General features: G+C 43.9%; 1 protein-coding gene across 4 annotated transcripts in view; it reads left to right on the forward strand.

The window, feature by feature from the left end:
• Positions 1-6,932: 6,932 nt before the first annotated feature.
• TTLL4 (tubulin tyrosine ligase like 4) overlaps positions 6,933-17,495 on the forward strand; it is a 34,237-nt gene continuing 23,674 nt past the window's right edge. For 3 of the 4 annotated variants that reach the window (XM_047721189.1, XM_047721187.1, XM_047721188.1), the window contains exon 1: positions 6,933-7,177. The gene's annotated coding sequence lies outside the window, so the exon portion shown is untranslated. Of the gene's footprint in view, positions 7,178-13,299; positions 13,425-17,495 lie in introns of those variants that run through there. The other variant, XM_047721190.1, reaches the window with a different exon arrangement.

Genomic DNA, 17,495 nt, shown 5'->3' on the forward strand with positions numbered 1-17,495 from the left:
TGTCCTGTTCACACGGGATCCTGGCTTCCATTCTGGTTGGAAAGATGATGAGCTTACTAAAATCAGTAAATTCTGTATAGCACATAGAGAGGTGAGAAAAGCTCTGGAGAAAAATGAAGCACAGAAAGAGGATGAGTGCTGAGTTGGATGGTCAGGCTAGGCCTCACTCAGATGACCTTTGAGCAAAGACTTGAAGATGAGGGAATGAATGCAGCTATCTGAGGGAAAATTTGAGGCAGAGACAATAATCACTTCAAAGGCCCTGAGACGGAAGCATGCTTGAGGCGCTGTGAGGAAGGCCAGTTTGGATGGAATATATTTTGAACATAGAGAAAATAAGATTTTTTTTAACTGACCGGATGTGGGGGTGTGAACAAAGGAAAGTAGACAAGGATGACTCTCAGATTTTTGGCCTAAGCAATTGGGAGAATGGTATTGCCATTAACTAAAATGAAGAAGGCTATTAGTGGAGTGGTAGTGGGTGGGAAAATTCAAGTTCAGTTTTGAACATGTGAAGTCTATTCGTTGGAAATTTTTAAACACCCAGAAGTAGAGGCGTGAACTCTGTGAACTCCATTATGGTTCCAACAGCTGCCATAGCTATTCTTCTTCTATTCAAGAATTTTATTTATTTATTTTTAAGTACTCTAAAACAAATCTTGGGAAACATGTGATGTTACCTAAGTACTTTGGTGTATATCTTTAACAGATCAGAACTCCTGTTTTTGTTTTTAGCAAAACCACAGTACTTCAATAAGACTTGTCTGGATTCAGGCAAATACGGTATTGTATTTTTTTTTTAAGATTTTATTTTTTTATTTGACACAGAAATCACAAGTAGGCAGAGAGGCAGGCAGACAGAGAGGGAGAAGCAAGTTCCCCGCCAAGCAGAGAGCCCAATGTGGGGCTTGATCCCAGGACCCTGAGACCATGACCCGAGCCGAAGGCAGAGGCTTAACCCATTGGGCCACCCAGGCGCCCCGGTATTGTATTTTTAAATCTAGATTTTTTTTCCCCCATAAAAGATGAACTAGGAAGAATTACCTTAGCAAAGAATTCTTTTTCCCCAAATAATTCATTAAATACTAGCTAGAAATACCATGCTTGTCTGGTACATAAAAAATTTGATGTAGAGAAATTAAATATACCAACCTTTTAGGTTTTCACATAAAGAGTTAATCATATCATGAGAGCATAATAAGGAGACACGTTTCCATTCTTGAGAGCATAGAATCTAAGGGATTTGCAATATGTAAACAATGTCACTTCTTTTTATATCATTGCACAAAGTATTGAGAAGATTTGATGTGGATTTGATGAATGGTCTGAGTAGTGCCTAGAATTCAGAGAATGTCTGGAAGGTTCGAGGATTTGCGCCTGTGTTTGGTTTTGCATGTGAATGAGAGTATATTTGTTTCAACTCTTCTAGTGTGAGAGGCAGGTTCATGTTTTCAAACATTAAAAGTGGAGAATAGCGTCATGAGCTCCCAAGCCCTGATCCCACAGATTTGGCTGTTAAAAACATTTTGTCATACTGGCTCTACCTATTCCTTCTTCTTTTTTTTTTTTTTTAAGATTTTATTTATTCATTCGAGAGATCACAAGCAGGCAGAGAGAGAGAGGAAAGCAGGCTCCCCGCTGAGCAGAGAGCCCGATGCGATGCGGGACTTGATCCAGGACCCTGAGATCATGACCTGAGCTGAAGACAGAGGCTTAACTCACTGAGCCACCCAGGCACCCCCTACCTATTCCTTCTTAAATTTTGTCATTGCTGTAGTTTAAAAAATCACTCTGTTTTGGAGTAATTTAAAATTTAAAGAAGAGTTGAAAGAACAGTTACAAAGAACTTGCATATACCCTTCACCCCAATTCACTGATTAACATTTTGCCACATTTGCTTTTACCAGATTTTTCTGAACCATTTGTTAGTAAGTTGTAAGTATCATGTCCTTTTACCTTTACATACTTGAGAATTTTTTTTTTAAGATTTTATGTATTTATTCATCAGAGAGAGAGAGAGAGAAGCAGAGGGAGAAGCAGGCTCCCTGCTCCCCCGATACGGGATTCAATCCCAGGACCCGGGGTTCATGACCTGAGCTAAAGACAGATGCTTTACCATCGGAGCCACCCACATGCTCCACGTGGGAATTTCTTAAGATCAAGGACATTCACTTATATAATCACAACATGATTAGCAAAATCAGGAAATTTAACACTGATGTAATTCTATTAACTCGTCCGCTGCCCATATTCAAATATTGTCAATTGTAATAATTTTTTTTTCAAAATGGTTCTCTATTTTTTTTCAAATTTTTATTTAATTTCTAGTTAACCTGTAGTGTAATATTTGTTTCAGGAGTAGAATTTAGTGATCTGTCCCTTACATATAGCACCCAATAGTCATTGTAACAAGTGCCCTTCTTAATACACATTACCCATTTAGCCTAACTCCTGCTCGCCTCCCTCTGGTAATGTTCTTTATACCAATTTTTTTTTCTGGTCCAGAATCCAACAAAAGATCATGCTTTGTGTTAGTTGTGTTGTCTCTAATCTAGAACCATCCCATATCTTTTCTTTTGCCTTTTTGGACACTGATGGACATTTTGAAGAATACAGGCCAATTTGGGTATATCTGATGATTTCTGTGTGATTTGATTCAGTTTATATATTTTTATTTTTATTTTTTTCAAGGTTTTCTTTATTTGAGAGAGAGTAAGAGAGAGATCGTGAGCAGTGCAGAGGAGCAGAGGGAGAAGCAGAGTCCTCACTGAGCAAGGAGCCCGACTTGGGACTCCATCCCAGGACCCTGGGATCAGGACCCGAGCCAAAGGCAGAAGCTTAACCAATGAGCCACCCAGTGCCCCACAGGTTATACATCTTTAGCAGAAACACTACATAAGTGGTGATGTGTCTTCTACTGTATCATATATCACATCTGAAGCTAATGATGTCACCTTTTCCCATTATTGATGAAGTTACCTTTGGTCACTTGGTTAAGGTGGTCTGGGCACATTTCTTTTGATGTAGGTTGTTTTTTTTTTAAATATACTTTATATCTTAGAACAGTTTTAGATTTACAGAAAAGTTGAGCAGATGGTAGAGAGAATTCATATGTTATACCTCTCCACAGTTTTCCCCTATTATTAACATCTTATATTATTATGATACAATTGTAATCAGTGAACTGATACTGATATCCTATTAACCAAAGCCTGTCTTTTATTCAGATTTCCTTGTGGTTTTTGCTTTTTGGTTTTTGTTTTTGTTTTTACCTGATTTCCTTTTCTGTGCCATGATCTCAGTACACGTTACATTTAGTTGTCTCCTTAGGCTCCCCTGACTACAACAATTTCTCAGAAGTTTCTTGCTTTTGATGAATTTGTCAATTTTGAGAAGATTGGTCAGGTATTTTGTAGGATGCCGTCTATTGGAATTTATTTGATGTTTCTCATGGCTAGACTGGATTATGGGTTTGGGGGAGGAAGATCACAAAAGTAAAGTGCCATTTTCATAGCCTGTCCAAGCCGTGTATTATGTATCTGATTTCTGACTGTTGATGTTGACCTTGATTACCTGGCTGAAGTAGTGTTTGTCAGATTTTTCTCTTGTTAACTACTTTTGCCCTACTCCACCCTTTCTGCCTTTCCTTACTGTGCTCCTGGAAAGAAGTCACTTTGCACAGCCCCTACTTAACGAATGGGGAGTTATGCTTCCCCTTCTGGAGGAGTATCTCTATACTTTATTTGGAATTATTCTGCACAGGAAATTTGTGTCTCTACTGCATCGAGGACATATTGAACCATTTATTTATACTAGGGACTCATGGATATTTGTTTTATACTTTTGGTTATAAACCACTACTACTTTATTCAATTTTGTTGCTCAAACTTTTCCAGCTTTGGTCATTGGGCGTTCTTTCAGTTAGCTCCTGTGACACACTCCCACTAATGTGATTTTTCTTTCTGGCACCACAAAATGCTTCAGACTCATCTTGTATATTTCTTACCCCCATCCTGGAATCAGCCATTTCTTCAAGGAGCCCCTGTACTTTTTAATGGAGAATGGTATTAGAAAGTAGGACCTGGGTGCTAGGTGTGCTCATTGCCTCTAGAGTGTTTGCTATCTGTATTTTAAAGCAAAAGCAAACCCCTGGCATCATGTCTAATTGCTAAAAAATGTATGTGAAAAATAAGAGTATTTTCTTTTTAAAGAGATTTCATTTATTTGACAGAAAGAGAGAGAGAGCACAAGCACAGGGATCAGCAGAGGGAGAGGGAGAAGCAGGCTCCCCACTGAGCAGGAAGCCCGATGTGGGGCTTGATCCCAGGTCATGACATGAGCCAAAGGCAGAGGCTTAACCCACTGAGCCGCCCAGGTGCCCCAATAAGGGTATTTTTAAAAAATAACCAAAATGTCAAAGTATCCTGTAGCTGCCACAATAAATTACCTCAAATTTAATGGCTTAAAATAAGAGACATTTTTTCTTTCACAGTTCTGGAGGCCAAAAGTCTGAAATCACGCTGTCTTAAGGACCTCCATTCCCTCAGAAGGCTCTACGGAACAATCCGCTTCTCGCTTCTTCCACCTTCTGGTGGCTCCAGGCATTCCTTGGCTTGTATCCACATCAGTCCAGTCTCTGCCTCCTTGGTCACATTGCCGCCTCCTCTTTTCTTTTTTCTTTTAAAAAAGATTTTATTTATTTGAGAGAGAGAGAGAGCACAAACAGGGGGAGTGGGAGGCACGGGGAGAAGGAGAAGCAGGCTCCCTTTTGAGAAAGGAGCCCAACGTGGGGCTCGATCCCAGGACCCTGGGACCGTGACCTGAGCTGAAGGCAGGCACTTAACTGACTGAGCCACCCCGGTGCTCCCTCCTCCTCTTTTCTGTGTCTTCTCTCTGTCACATCTCCCTTGGCCTCATGAAGGATACCTGCTTTGGGATTTAGGGCCCACTCAGAAAATCCAGGAAAACTCCCTAATCCTCTCAAAATCCTTTTGCCATATAATATTTACAGGTTACTGGAGTTAGAATATAGCTATATCTTGGGGGGGGGGCACCATTCAGTCAAATGCATAACAAAATAAATAATGGTTTCTTAACATCTGTCTTTGTTCTTAATGTCCCCAGTCCATATTCAGATTTCTCCATTGTCTCAAAAAATATCTTTTACAGTTGGTTTGTTTGAATCAGGATCCAAACAAGGTCCACTCACTGAATTTGATAGTCTCTGGAGTCTCTCACAATCTAGAACACCTCACTTTTTTTAAAAAAACTCTGAAACTATTGAAGAAATGAGGTCATTCATCTGTACCTTGGCCCACATTCTGGATTCATCAATTGCTTTCTTGCAGTGTCATTATTTCTCTTTATTTCCTATAAACTGGAAGTTGGAGCCAAAGCTTGATTAGATTCAGATTCAACTATTTTTTGACAAAAATACACTACTTCCGGGGCGCCTGGGTGGCTCAGTGGGTTAAAGCCTCTGCCTTTGGCTCAGGTCATGATCCCAGAGTCCTGGGATCGAGCCCCACATCGAGCTCTCTGCTCAGCAGGGAGCCTGCTTCCTCCCCTCTCTCTCTGCCTGCCTCTCTGCCTACTTGTGATCTCTGTCTGTCAAATAAATAAAAATCTTAAAAAAAAAAATACACTACTTCCTAAATGTTGTATAGTTCAAATTGCATCACATTAGGAAACATAATTTATAGCTGTCCTTAATTTCATGATCTAAGATTGGTTAAAATCTAAAGGGGATCCTTCCAGTGTAAAATTCCCCCAATCGGTCCTTCAACGGTTTTAGCATCTGCCAATACTGTTGCCGGAATCAATTACTTATTAAGTAAGGTTCCTTACTTTGGTCCAGATTGTTTTTACTAGGTTAGTTTCACCTTTTACTGTCCCCTTTATTTCTGTAGCCTACTGTTTAGAAAAGACCTTTTCACCCTTCAGCTCTCTTTCGATTTTCTTTTTCTCTTTTTTATTTTTATTTTTTTTTTTCAAAGAGAGAGAGAGAGAGAGAGGGAGCGAGCATGAGCACAGGCAGACAGAGTGGTAGGCAGAGGCAGAGGGAGAAGCAGGCTCCCCGCTGAGCAAGGAGCCCGATGTGGGACTTGATTCCAGGACGCTGGGATCATGACCTGAGCCGAAGGCAGCCGCTTAACCAACTGAGCCACCCAGGCGTCCCTCTTTTTCTCTTTTTTAAAGGTTTTTTATTTGTGAGAGAGACAGAGGGAGCATGCGCGCATGTGATCAGGGGCGGGGCAGAGGGAGAAGTTAGAAGCAGTCTCCCGGCTGAGCAGGGAGCCCGATGTGAGTGGGGCTGGATCTCAGTGGGGCTGGACCCCAATATCATGACCCCAGCAGAAGGCAGACGCTTAACTAACTAAGCCACCCAGACGCCCCTCTCCTTTGATTTTCAAATCCATTTGAACATCGGGGGCACGGTCTGCGTTGCCTAGGGAGACGATGAATTGAGTTAGTGTTTTCTAAGTGCATACCTGAAGCCCATAGCTTCAGGTGGTTGTAATAGTACTCTTTTGAGTAGATTGGAGTTAGGGGAAAGTTGGTTGGCGGGAAACAGCGGATCTGGCGGTGTCTTCTTTTCTGGGGTCAAATTCGAAAGACTTCTGCTGAAAAGGACTACTAAGAAACTTCTTTAATAAGGTCTGAACTCTTTGATTTTAGAGGAGCGGATTGAAGCATGGCCAAAAAAAGAGTCCATTCAGGTGAGGTGGTATCAAGGCCCGGAGAAGGCGAGAATCCTGGAATCCCAGATTGTAGTCTTTTATGGTGGGGATGGGTGGGGGGGTAAGGGGGGGTGCGTCTGGCTTTCTGTCTCGGGACTACATCTCCCAGAATTCCGCTCTCAAGGCTCACGCGCACTGAAGCGATTGCGCATGCGCAAGGCAGGTGATGGCCTGCCTTCCCAGGCCCCACAACCCCCGAGATTCCGCGCGCCTGCCTCCCGCGCGTCGGCCGCGATCGCCCCTTCCAGGCCCTCGGTCTGTCCGCTGGGGGCGCGCGCAGTGCCTGGCAGGCGGCCTCGGCGCCGGCGGCTGGGAGCGCGGGTCGCGTGGCGGTGCGTGGTTGCTAGGGGCGTCTGAGGCCGCCGGCTTGCCCAGCAGGCCGAGGGAGGAAGCAGCGCAGAGCCGGCGCCGAGCCGGAGCGAAGCTGGGTCCTCTAGGTGAGTGCGACGGCGAAGCCCTGGCAACGACCGTCCGCCCGCCGACTCTCCCGCCCCTCCCTCTTGCCCGGGTCCTTTCGCGCGGGTCCCCAGCCCTCCGGCGGCTCCCGCCTCAGCCCCGCTTCCTGCCCGCCACCTCTCCATATCCAGGGAGGCGAGGGGGCTGCGGCCTTCCACCGGGTCAGGTCCTCACGCGTCCCTGGGACCCTTCTCCCGCCCCCCCCCCCGCCACGCCCCGTGAACTTAGTCAGCCCTGCCTCTGGGTGCCCGAACCCTTGCAGCATCCCCTCACCCTGGGCCTCCGTGCCGCCTCTTTCCCGCCGCGCTGCGGTTTAAATTCTCGCGGGGGTGGGAGCCCAAGCTCCTCTCAATTCGTAGCTGAATCGGAACATGAATGCCCACTTTTTTCTTTCCCCATCTTTAGGAGCTATAGAGAAATACTTTCCTAAACTGTAGAGTTTCGAACAGAATTTGAGATCTTGTACATTTAACCCCTAATTTATCCATCCCTTTATGTAAGCACTCACTCAACAAATTTTTACAAACATCGAGAAGTATTTAGTGAACCAAGGCACTGTGGAAGGCGCTGGGGGTGGCAACAGTGAACAAGGCAGGCATGTCTTCACCGAGCTTACAGTCTAGGGGGGATTTTTAACCAAGTAAACAAGCATTTGCCATACTGTGTGGTGTGTGCTCTGATAAAACACTAGAAACATAGTTAACCCAGACTTGCTTGGAAAAATATACAATCCCTATTCCCTGGTCTTCACATTCTTACTCTGGATCCAGAAAATGTTTTGATCCTTTATGGAATCATCCTTGCTCCCTCAGATACTCCAGATCACATCTTTCTCAACTTCATCACCTGTTGATTTAGCCAATCAGCAAGTAGCTGGGGGACTTTTGGGATAGTATTCTGTCCATCCTTCATTTCTTTTTTTTTTTTTTTTAAGATTTTATTTATTTATTTGACAGAGAGAAATCACAAGTAAGGAGAGAGGCAGGCAGAGAGAGAGGAGGAAGCAGGCTCCCTGCTGAGCAGAAAGCCCGACGTGGGGCTCGAACCCAGGACCTGGGATCATGACCTGAGCCGAAGGCAGCGGCTTAACCCACTGAGCCACCCAGGCGCCCCCATCCTTCATTTCTTGCAGTAAAAATATGAGACTCTGTATGAGACCCACCCGCTTGATGCTGAGAAAGTTACCAGCTGCTTATTGGTTTGGCTAAATGGAACCTTGAAAAATTATCAAGTGTCTTCTGGGAATAAAGAAGTTGAGAGCACATTCCAGATACAAAGTAGCTTTAGAAAATATACAGCAAGGTCTAAAAAGAGAATTGGAAACAGTTTGACAGACCTGAGCTGGGTTTGGGGGTAGCCATCCAATGACAAATAGGAAGAGGGAAATTAATAGGGGTTAGATCACAAAGGGCTGTAGATGCTTTGTTGAAGAGAATGGTATCCTCTGGCTTTTCAAGCAGGGTGATTGGGGCCCAGGACTGCCAAGGAATATACCTGCACATACAGCTTTAGAAGAATCAGTGTCCAAATCCTCAGCTTCCAAATGAATGCTTCTGAAACTGACCTGACAAGAAGAGGTGGGGCCGGAGGGATGGAATATCCCTCCCACCTCCCAAATTATAATGTTTTGTCCCAAGTATAAAAATTTCAAGTGGGTGGCTCAGTTGGTTAAGCATCTGCCTTCAGCTCAGGTCATGATCCCAGGACTGGCTCCTTGCTCAGTGGGTAGCCTGCTTCTCCCTCTCCCTCTGCCTGCTGTTCCCCCTGCTTGTGCTTGCTCGCTCGCTCTCTCTCTCTTTGTCAAATAAATAAAACCTTTAAAAAAGGGGGGGGGCAGTTTGCCAAGTGGAGTCTTAGGAAATACTGATTTCAAGAAGTCCTCCTTTGATGATTAAATTACTTTGGAAAACTCAGAAGGCTTCCTGTCTTCCCCTAATACACATTGCTATTAGGGTAAGTCTTGATTGGTATTGTGGTATTCTGAATTCAGACGAACTCAGCAGTTAAATGTGGCTAGAATGTTTTTTGGGACCATGGGTTTTTCAAGCTATAGGATAAAACTTGCATAAAAAACTTTTAAAGAGATTTCTTTTAATTTAGGTGTGTATTTTTCAGTAAGGTAGTTAAAAATTATTTTACCAAATCATGAAATGCTTATTCAAATTATAGTTAATCCTTAACTTAGCTCTTTTTATAGAATGCTTAGCAGATTCGACCTCCTTTTAACAAAAGAATAAGCTTGTTTAAACTTGTGACAAGAAACCTTAGAATTAAACTTAAATGTGCAAGGAATACATGATTTAAATTCTTTTGGGGATACATGAGTAAAACCATTTGAAGAGTATGTTGCAGGAAAACCACAGAAAAGATAATTAGCAGGAAGATAACGTTAGATTTGTGTTTGAGGTTCCTGTAGCATCAGCGTGTGGGGTTGAATAGGAAGGATTTTAGACTGGAGGCAGGGAGCCAGTGAGAAAACTTGAGACAAGTCTAGAGATGATGAGGGCTCTATGTTGGCTGCAGTGGGCATGGAGATGTTAAAGATGGAGTAGACAAGGCCTGGTGGCAAAATAGATATACAGAGATTGGGACAAGAGCAGTTTGGAACGATCCTAAGTTCAGACTTTAATGACTGGGTGGGTGGTGATGTAGGAGAAACTATTAGGATGAAGGGCAGATTTGAGGAGAAAGATAAAGGGGTTCACTTTGGACATGACGAATTGAGGTCCCTACAGCATATCTAGGTAGAGAGGTCCAGGAGGTCATTCTGTAGGTCTGGAGCTCTCCTGACAGAAGTCTGGGGATGATAAAAAATTGAGAATGGAGGAGGTGGTTGCAGTCATGGGATGGAAGAGACTGCTCTAGGAGAGTTTATTGAATACTGACCATGTGCCGGGCAGAGTGAGAAGACTGAACTCTTAGGAACACCAACACTGAGAGAGTACGTGGAAGGAAAGGGATGAAAGAGAATTTATTACCAAATACAAAAATGAGCGTGTAAGTGAAAGGTTACTTGCTAAACAGCTATATCTGGATGAAGCCTTAACTTTAGGATCTGACACTCACGCTCTGGAGTTGAGTTTACATTCCTTTGTGAACTTGAACTGTCTGATTATAGGCTTCCTGGATTCCAGCATGGGATCAGACGCTTTGGTCTGTCAGTGAAATGCAGAGAAAAATTTTCTTAAGTGCCCTGAACTTCTTACCCTCTCCTCTGGCAGAAGTGGGAGACCAAACTGGGCATTTGGGAATAAATATGGAGAGTGCTAATTTCTCTTAGGCCCTGTAATATAGAGAAATTTGTCCTTCGGTGCCCTCGGGGATATTCTGGACAGGAAATGGTGTTTTAAACCAGAGGTGCTCAGACTTACTGCTTTTAGGACTCCTTTATGCACTTCAGAACCTCTCCGGGGCCTTCAATGTATTTTTTAATGTGGGATATATAATCTTGATGTTTACCATATTAGAAATTGAAATACTTATTAGTTTTTTCACTTATCACTTATTAAAAATACTTTTTTCCATTTTTTTAAATTATGTTCAGTTAGCTGCCATATATTACATCCTTAGTTTTTGATGTAGTGTTCAGTGATTCATTAGTTGCATATAATAGCCAGTGCTCATCACAACACGTGCCCTCCTTAATACCCATCACCCTGTTACCCTATCCCCCACCCTATTAATTCATTTAGAAGTACTAAATGCATTACAAGTTAACATAGGTAGAATTTTTATTTTATTTTTATTTTTAAAAAGATTTTATTTATTTATTTATTTATGTGAGCGAGAGCTCAGGAGCAGCGGGGAGGAACAGACAGAGAGGGACAAGCCCGCTGAGTCCAGAGCCTAACACGGGACTTTATCTCATGACCTGGATATATGACCCGAGCCAAAATCACAAGTCAGACAGCTGACCAACTGAGCCACCCAGGTACCCCCATAAGCTAATTTTTAAAATGAAAAATGATAATGTTTCAAAAAGATTAGTGAGAAGAGTAGCACTGTCTTTGCAAATCTCTTTAACATCTGGCTGTATAGAAGATAGGTGGATTTTCATATCTCTTTCTGTGCTCTGTCAGTTGTGATGTGTTGCTTTGGTTGAATTACTAAGAAAACCCAGCCTCACAGCCATTCAGTTGGTAATTGTGGGTGTTCTTTGGTATTACACAAAGGTTAACAAGGGATGTTTTATGGAGGTTATTGCAGTGTGGAATCTGAAAATAACTTTTCATACTTCGTTACGTTAAAATCCACTGGTCTGTCTCTCTCTTTTTTTTTTTAAGATTTTATTTATTTATTTGACACAGAGAGACAGCCAGAGAGGGAACACAAGCAGGGGGAGTGGGAGAGGGAGAAGCAGGCTCCCCGCTGAGCAGGGAGCCTGATGCAGGACTCAATCCTAGGACCCGGGGATAATGACCCAAGCCGAAGGCAGACGCCCAATGACTGAGCCATTTTGACTGGGTCTTTTTTTTCTTTTTTATTCCTGTTTCTTTTTGCCGGGGGCCTTTTACCCAGACATGATTCTGTAACATTGTGATAGGTATCTGGAAAAGACTGTTTTCATTGGTTACACAGCTCTTCCAAATATTGTCACATTTTATTAACAGTATCCAAAAAAGAAAAGAAAAGAAAAGAAAAGAAATCATTCTTATTATCACCACACTTTCATCAGAAAAATGCTTAACTTTTGGGAAGCTGTCAAACTGTCAAACCAAATTCTAATTTTTCTCTTGAAAACTGAAATTTTATCACTGGCAACAAATACTATCAGTTGGTTGTCTCACTTTGTTTTGTTTTCTAGAAAACGTTTGCCAAATGCCAAAGTCTGAATAACCCATCACTTTCGTGTCATTTATTCTATGAAGTGAACATATTGTCCCACAGAAAAATTTTGCAATTCGAACACACAGTGCTTGCCTTAGAGGTGGCCATCACCTTCTGTACGCGAAGGAAGTGTTTTACACGTGCTCCTTGTGTTGTCACACAGAGCATTAAAAAGATGCACTCCCAGATTGAGATTTAAGATAATCTGTACTGTGTCATCAAGGATGTCTTTGGGTAAAGCTGGCATTCTTCTACTGTGTGGTGAGGAAGCCTGTGGAGGGCAAGGATCCGGCTCCGTGTGCTGCTGTCTCCGACCTTGCTGGGGCACTGACAGTATGACCCATCCCTGCTTTTGAACCGTCATGGAGAGACCGGCACAATTAAAAAGGCAAATCACATCTTAGTTTTGTTGGGAAACTAGTTTCCCTAGCAGACCCTGTGGACAGTACCCTGAGGACCACACTCCACCCTTAGGAGGAGGATGGAGGTTCCTTTCTGAAGGTGGTAATAAGCCAAGGCTCTAGGAGAGCTCGTCACCTAATTATGTTAAGCCTTCAACAGCTTTCACTTTTCAGGAATTTGTAGATTGGCCCCCCTCGGCTCTAGGTGCTGATAGCTCTGTTTCTCGGCTTCGCCACCTCCTTCTGCATTGCCGAACCGTGTTCTGCGAAAGCCATCTGTCTTAACCTGTGGTCCTGATCCTCCCTTCTCAAAGGGCTGGGGTTTTGACCTTCCTTGCTCAGTAGGCCTTCAAGAAGTTCATTGCCCCTCCAACTTTGTTTAGGGAGATATAGCTAGGGATTTATCTTGTAAGAGAAAATGAGGATGATTCCTACAATCCTCCCCATTCTCTTTGGTTCCTGGTAAGTCAGTCCTGTCTTCTAAAAGAACTACTGAGCAGATAAAGCAATCTCATTCAAGATGTTTCAAATGGTGGACACTGAACCATTTCTGATGTCCTGAGTTCCCCTGGTGACCGAGGGAAGCTCCTAGGCGGAGGAGAATGAGGAAACTGCAGGTCCCGAGACACACACACACACACACACACACACACACACTCCTGTAATACAGGAGAGCGATTTAATCAGCGGGTAATGAATAATTGCTTTCTGTAGAAATAGATACCTTGTCCCAGCTGGTCTGGGCCCGGCCTCTAGAGACTTGGTGATTTGAAACAACAGCCGTAGATTTTCCTGGCATAGGCTGTTCTTCGTTCACTCTTGACTAAGGAGGAAATTTGAGGCAAAACTACATCTCACAGAGTGGAAGGCACAATGAGATAGGCAGATTCCGAGTGCTGTATAAAGATGACAAAGCAGGTTGGTGTGATTCCTGAGGCTGGCCGCTGAGACTGCAGCCGGGGACGGCGGTCGGGATTCTACTGCAAGACGCCTGCACTTGGTCAGCTGGGTGCTGGGAGGGGTGGGGATTGGGTTGAGCCCGGCCTGTAAATAGAAAGGGGTGTTTGAGGCCATTTTCTCTTTAGAATGCTCTGTGGTTCTTCATCCTCCTTTCTTACTCTTTAGTCAATATTTTTGGTTTGTTTTCTTTTTAACTGCTTTGTGGTGGTAACTGATAAGGAGCGGGTCCATCACACCAAGTCAATTGTTTTTGAAACTTTGTTCCAGGGACCAAGTGCCCTACTTGGTCCGTAAGTTGTTTGGGGAGGAGACATGGCCGGCATTGCTAAGGTGATCTTCCCTGCTCCTGCCAGATGAGCTTTGCTCCTGTCTGTTACAGGTACCCAGGGATTCCCTGTAGAAACCATCCGTGCAGGTTACGAGGCACCTCCATGTGAAAGAGAACAGTGGGGAAGAGTAGCCTTTGTGAAGTATCAAATTAGAGGGCTCGAGATGCAGGACATACTCATGGAGGGGGTGGGGCTTGAGCTGTGCCTGGAAAAGGTAAAGAAAATGTAATGATTCAGAAGGAAGAGGCTTAGTGGAGCAAAGGCCTGCAGACCAGTTTGAAAGGTTTATTCCAGGAGTTTAGTGTTTAAGACCAGCACAGTTCATAGGGCAGAGTTCACGGTGGAAGGAGGTGGAAACTCCTTCCAACCCAAACTAAGAAATCTAGATTATATTTGCTGATTCAGGTGAGAATCATCTGGAATGCAGACTCCCAGCCCTACCCCAGACCCACACTGAATCTACTTTGAAGATGGGACTTGGGAATCTGCAGCCCATGTTTGTTCTGTTTTGTTTTGTTTTTTATTTATTTATTTTTGTTTTAAGCAGGCTCCCCGCCCAGCATGGGGCTTGAACTCATAACCGTGAGTTCAAGAGTCGCACACTATACTGACTGATCCAGCCAGGCCCCCTGCACCCAATTTTGTTGCAGGTGATTGGTGGGCTGCTATGATATTTAGTGAGGACTCCTAGGAAATTTCTGAAAGGGGAGTAACCTGATCAAGTAAAATCAATTAGAGTTAATCTGGAGGCTGCCTACAGGGTGGACTTGGGAAGGGCGGACCCTGGAAACAGACCTCAGTCTGGGTGTTCCTGCGTGGTCCGGCTCAGGGGCGGGGGGGGGGGGGGGGGGGTGCGGAGAAATGGAGGAAGCATGCTAGGGAGAAAGAATCTCTCTCAAGTTTTATAACTGGCTTGGCTCTGGAGAATTAAGGAAAGGAAGAAGTCAGAAGTGGCTTAAGTGTTCCTCTTAGGCAACTGAGAGAAAGAAGCTTCCACTGAAAGAAATGGAGGGTCAAGTGTGCAGAGCTGGTGTGACAGGCTTGAAGATATTGGATATGCATGTGGAAAAGGTGGCCAAGACAGTTGGTGACGAGGACATGAAGCTTGAGAGAGGTCGGGTCTGAAGAGTGGAGCTTCTGCGGATAATGGTTGAAACAGCGAGAGCAGATTGGTTGGACATCGTGGGGGAGGATAAAACGGGAGCCATGGAGGACTTTGGAGGGGGCACCATGGGGAGGAAAAGGTTGCCCTGAAGTAGCTGGTGTGGTTGTGGCTGAGTTCCTGCACTGAGGAGAGAAGTAGCAGCAAGGAGACGGTGGTGGGAAAAAAGAAGCTGATTCATCTGCAGAGGGCCCGCAGTGGCCGTGCTGGGTTTTACCTCTGTAGACGCCTGTGTGTATTCGGCAAATATTTCATGAGCCCTGATTACATTTCCAGGGCTGGGCGTAGACTGTGTAAACAAGGTCCCAGTTCTCAAAGAGCTTTCATGCTGGAAGAGAAGATAAATGCACAACAAAGGAATGCAGAAATAGTTGAAGTTTCTACTTTAAAAATAATGAACAGGGTTTTTGACTCAGTGATTCATTTATATAGCCAGAAATTAAAATGATCGAAAAGGTATACATGCTTAGCTCTCATACCCCATTGGTATCCTTTATTAAAAAAAAAAAAAATCAGTTCTCATTTATTCGTCCACCATTTCTTTAGCAGTTATAAGGAAATATTAACATTGAGTAATTTCAGCTAGTAGAAGAGTGAAACAGATTAGAATAAGGTAATGGGATAGGGACTGATCCGGGGTGGGGCAGTATTGGTATTGACAGGCTCTTTGGGCTGGTGGTGGTTGCTGATTCCTGAGTGAGGGAACTGAGTGTTTCAGAGGGAACAACAAGGCCCCTGGAGCACAGGTGGGAACAGGCCTGCTGAGGAGGAAGAGTGACTTGCATAAGTTCGGAGAGAGAGGGGGGGGGGGGGAGTCAGATCATGTGGGCCATGGAGCCACCGGATAGCTTTAAGTACATTCTAAGAAGAGCACCTCGACCACAGTCTGGAGAATTGATTGTAAAGAAGGTGTTAGGAGTTAGAAGCAGGGAAAACCAGCAGGTGAGAGGGGATAGTGGTGTGGACTAAGGGAATAATGGTGGAAGGGCAATAGATGGCTCCAGGCACATATACTTGAGGCCGGAAAGACTTGTGAATGGATTGGGTGAGTAGGAGTGAAGATTGGAGGTCGGGGTGAAATCATTACCCAGGGCATGGTGGGAGTTTGGGTGTTGTATGAACGCCTGTTCCAGGGACTCAGACCCTTCTGCCTGCAAATGTTTTTTTTAACTGAAGTCTTTGCGCAGGTGCAGCTTATTTACTGCCCCTGACTCTGTAAGGTTAATTGGCTTTAAAAGTGAATCAATTAAGTGAGGGATGTGATTGATGCCTTCTTATCTCAGCCCTGCTCCCATTGTCCTTAGCATGACTTTATTAAAATCTGACATTCTCATCTAATTTCAAGGAGATTAAGAGGAAGCATGTTCCCTTCTTGAATCATAGAAACTCTTGAGTTTCCCATTTTGTCCCTGTGATCCCCTGAGTCTAGCCAGTCCTTGTCTCAGCCTCTCGGTTTCTGTTTCCCAGATGGTGGCAGCAGTAACTGCTTTCTAGGTTAAAGGCAAGACAAGGACTTGTGTTTTGTTGGGCAGTGAGATTTTTCACATAGAATCCGGTTTAAACATCACTTCTCCCCTAAAAAAAAACCAAGATATCCCTGAAAACTGTGCGCTGATGGGCCCCAGGGAAAGTGCTGTTGAACATCAGCTGTCAGGCTCTGGTGTTTGCCTTCTCCCTCAAACTCCCCTTAAGCCAGAGTTTGTCACTTCAGGGGCCGATTAGAGCAGAGTGTGCTGGGTGGCTGGCTCATAGTAAGGTGACTACACTGGGAAGACTGATGTCCTGGGGATGCCCTTCATAAGGCAGGTGACCTTAGTTCTTGAACCTTGGTGATGGCAGGTGGATCCCCACTCAAGCCGGCTTCAGGTAATGGAGTGGAGGAGTGAGTCCTGCTTCACTGGGGGGAATCACTCCCTCGTAAAATCCATTCCTGCCAGTCTTCTTTCAAAGAATTGAAGGTAATTGTGTACTGCCTGCCCCCTAGTCTGAGGAAAACCAAACTTCCCTTTAAAAGTTGTAATAAACTTTTTTTCCCTTAACTTTTATTTTGAAATGATTTCAGACTTGCAAAAAAGCTGCAAAAATAATACGAAGAATTCCTATTTACTTTTTAAAAAATTTATTTATTTATTTATTTATTTATTTGCCGGACAGAGAGAGAGGGGGAACACAAGCAGGGAAAGTAGGAGTGGGAGAAGCAGATTCCCTGCCGAGGTGGGCACCCGATGCGGGACTCGATCCCAGGACCCCAGGACCGTGACCTGAGCCAAAGGCAGACACTCAACGACTAAGCCACCCAGATGCCCCCTATTTACTTTTTACCCAAGTTTATCAAATGTTACTATTTTATCACACTTGCTTTAGTGTTCATAAGTGAAATACAAATTGTTTTTTGAAATGTTTGCCAGTAGCTTGCAGTCATGAAACCCCTTCGTATCTGAATATTTCCTAAAAACTTCCTGTTTTCTAAAACAATGATATTCTCTTAAATCGACACAGTATATTGATCAAAATCAGGAAACTAATGTTGATATAATACCATATACTGTAATGTTGTTATCAGATCTACCTTATTTGGACGTTGTCAGTTGTCCTGTCACTGTCCTGTTTTTTTAGCAGC

Source organism: Lutra lutra, chromosome 3 (genome assembly GCF_902655055.1).
Source record: "Lutra lutra chromosome 3, mLutLut1.2, whole genome shotgun sequence".
Lineage (NCBI taxonomy): Eukaryota > Metazoa > Chordata > Mammalia > Carnivora > Mustelidae > Lutra > Lutra lutra.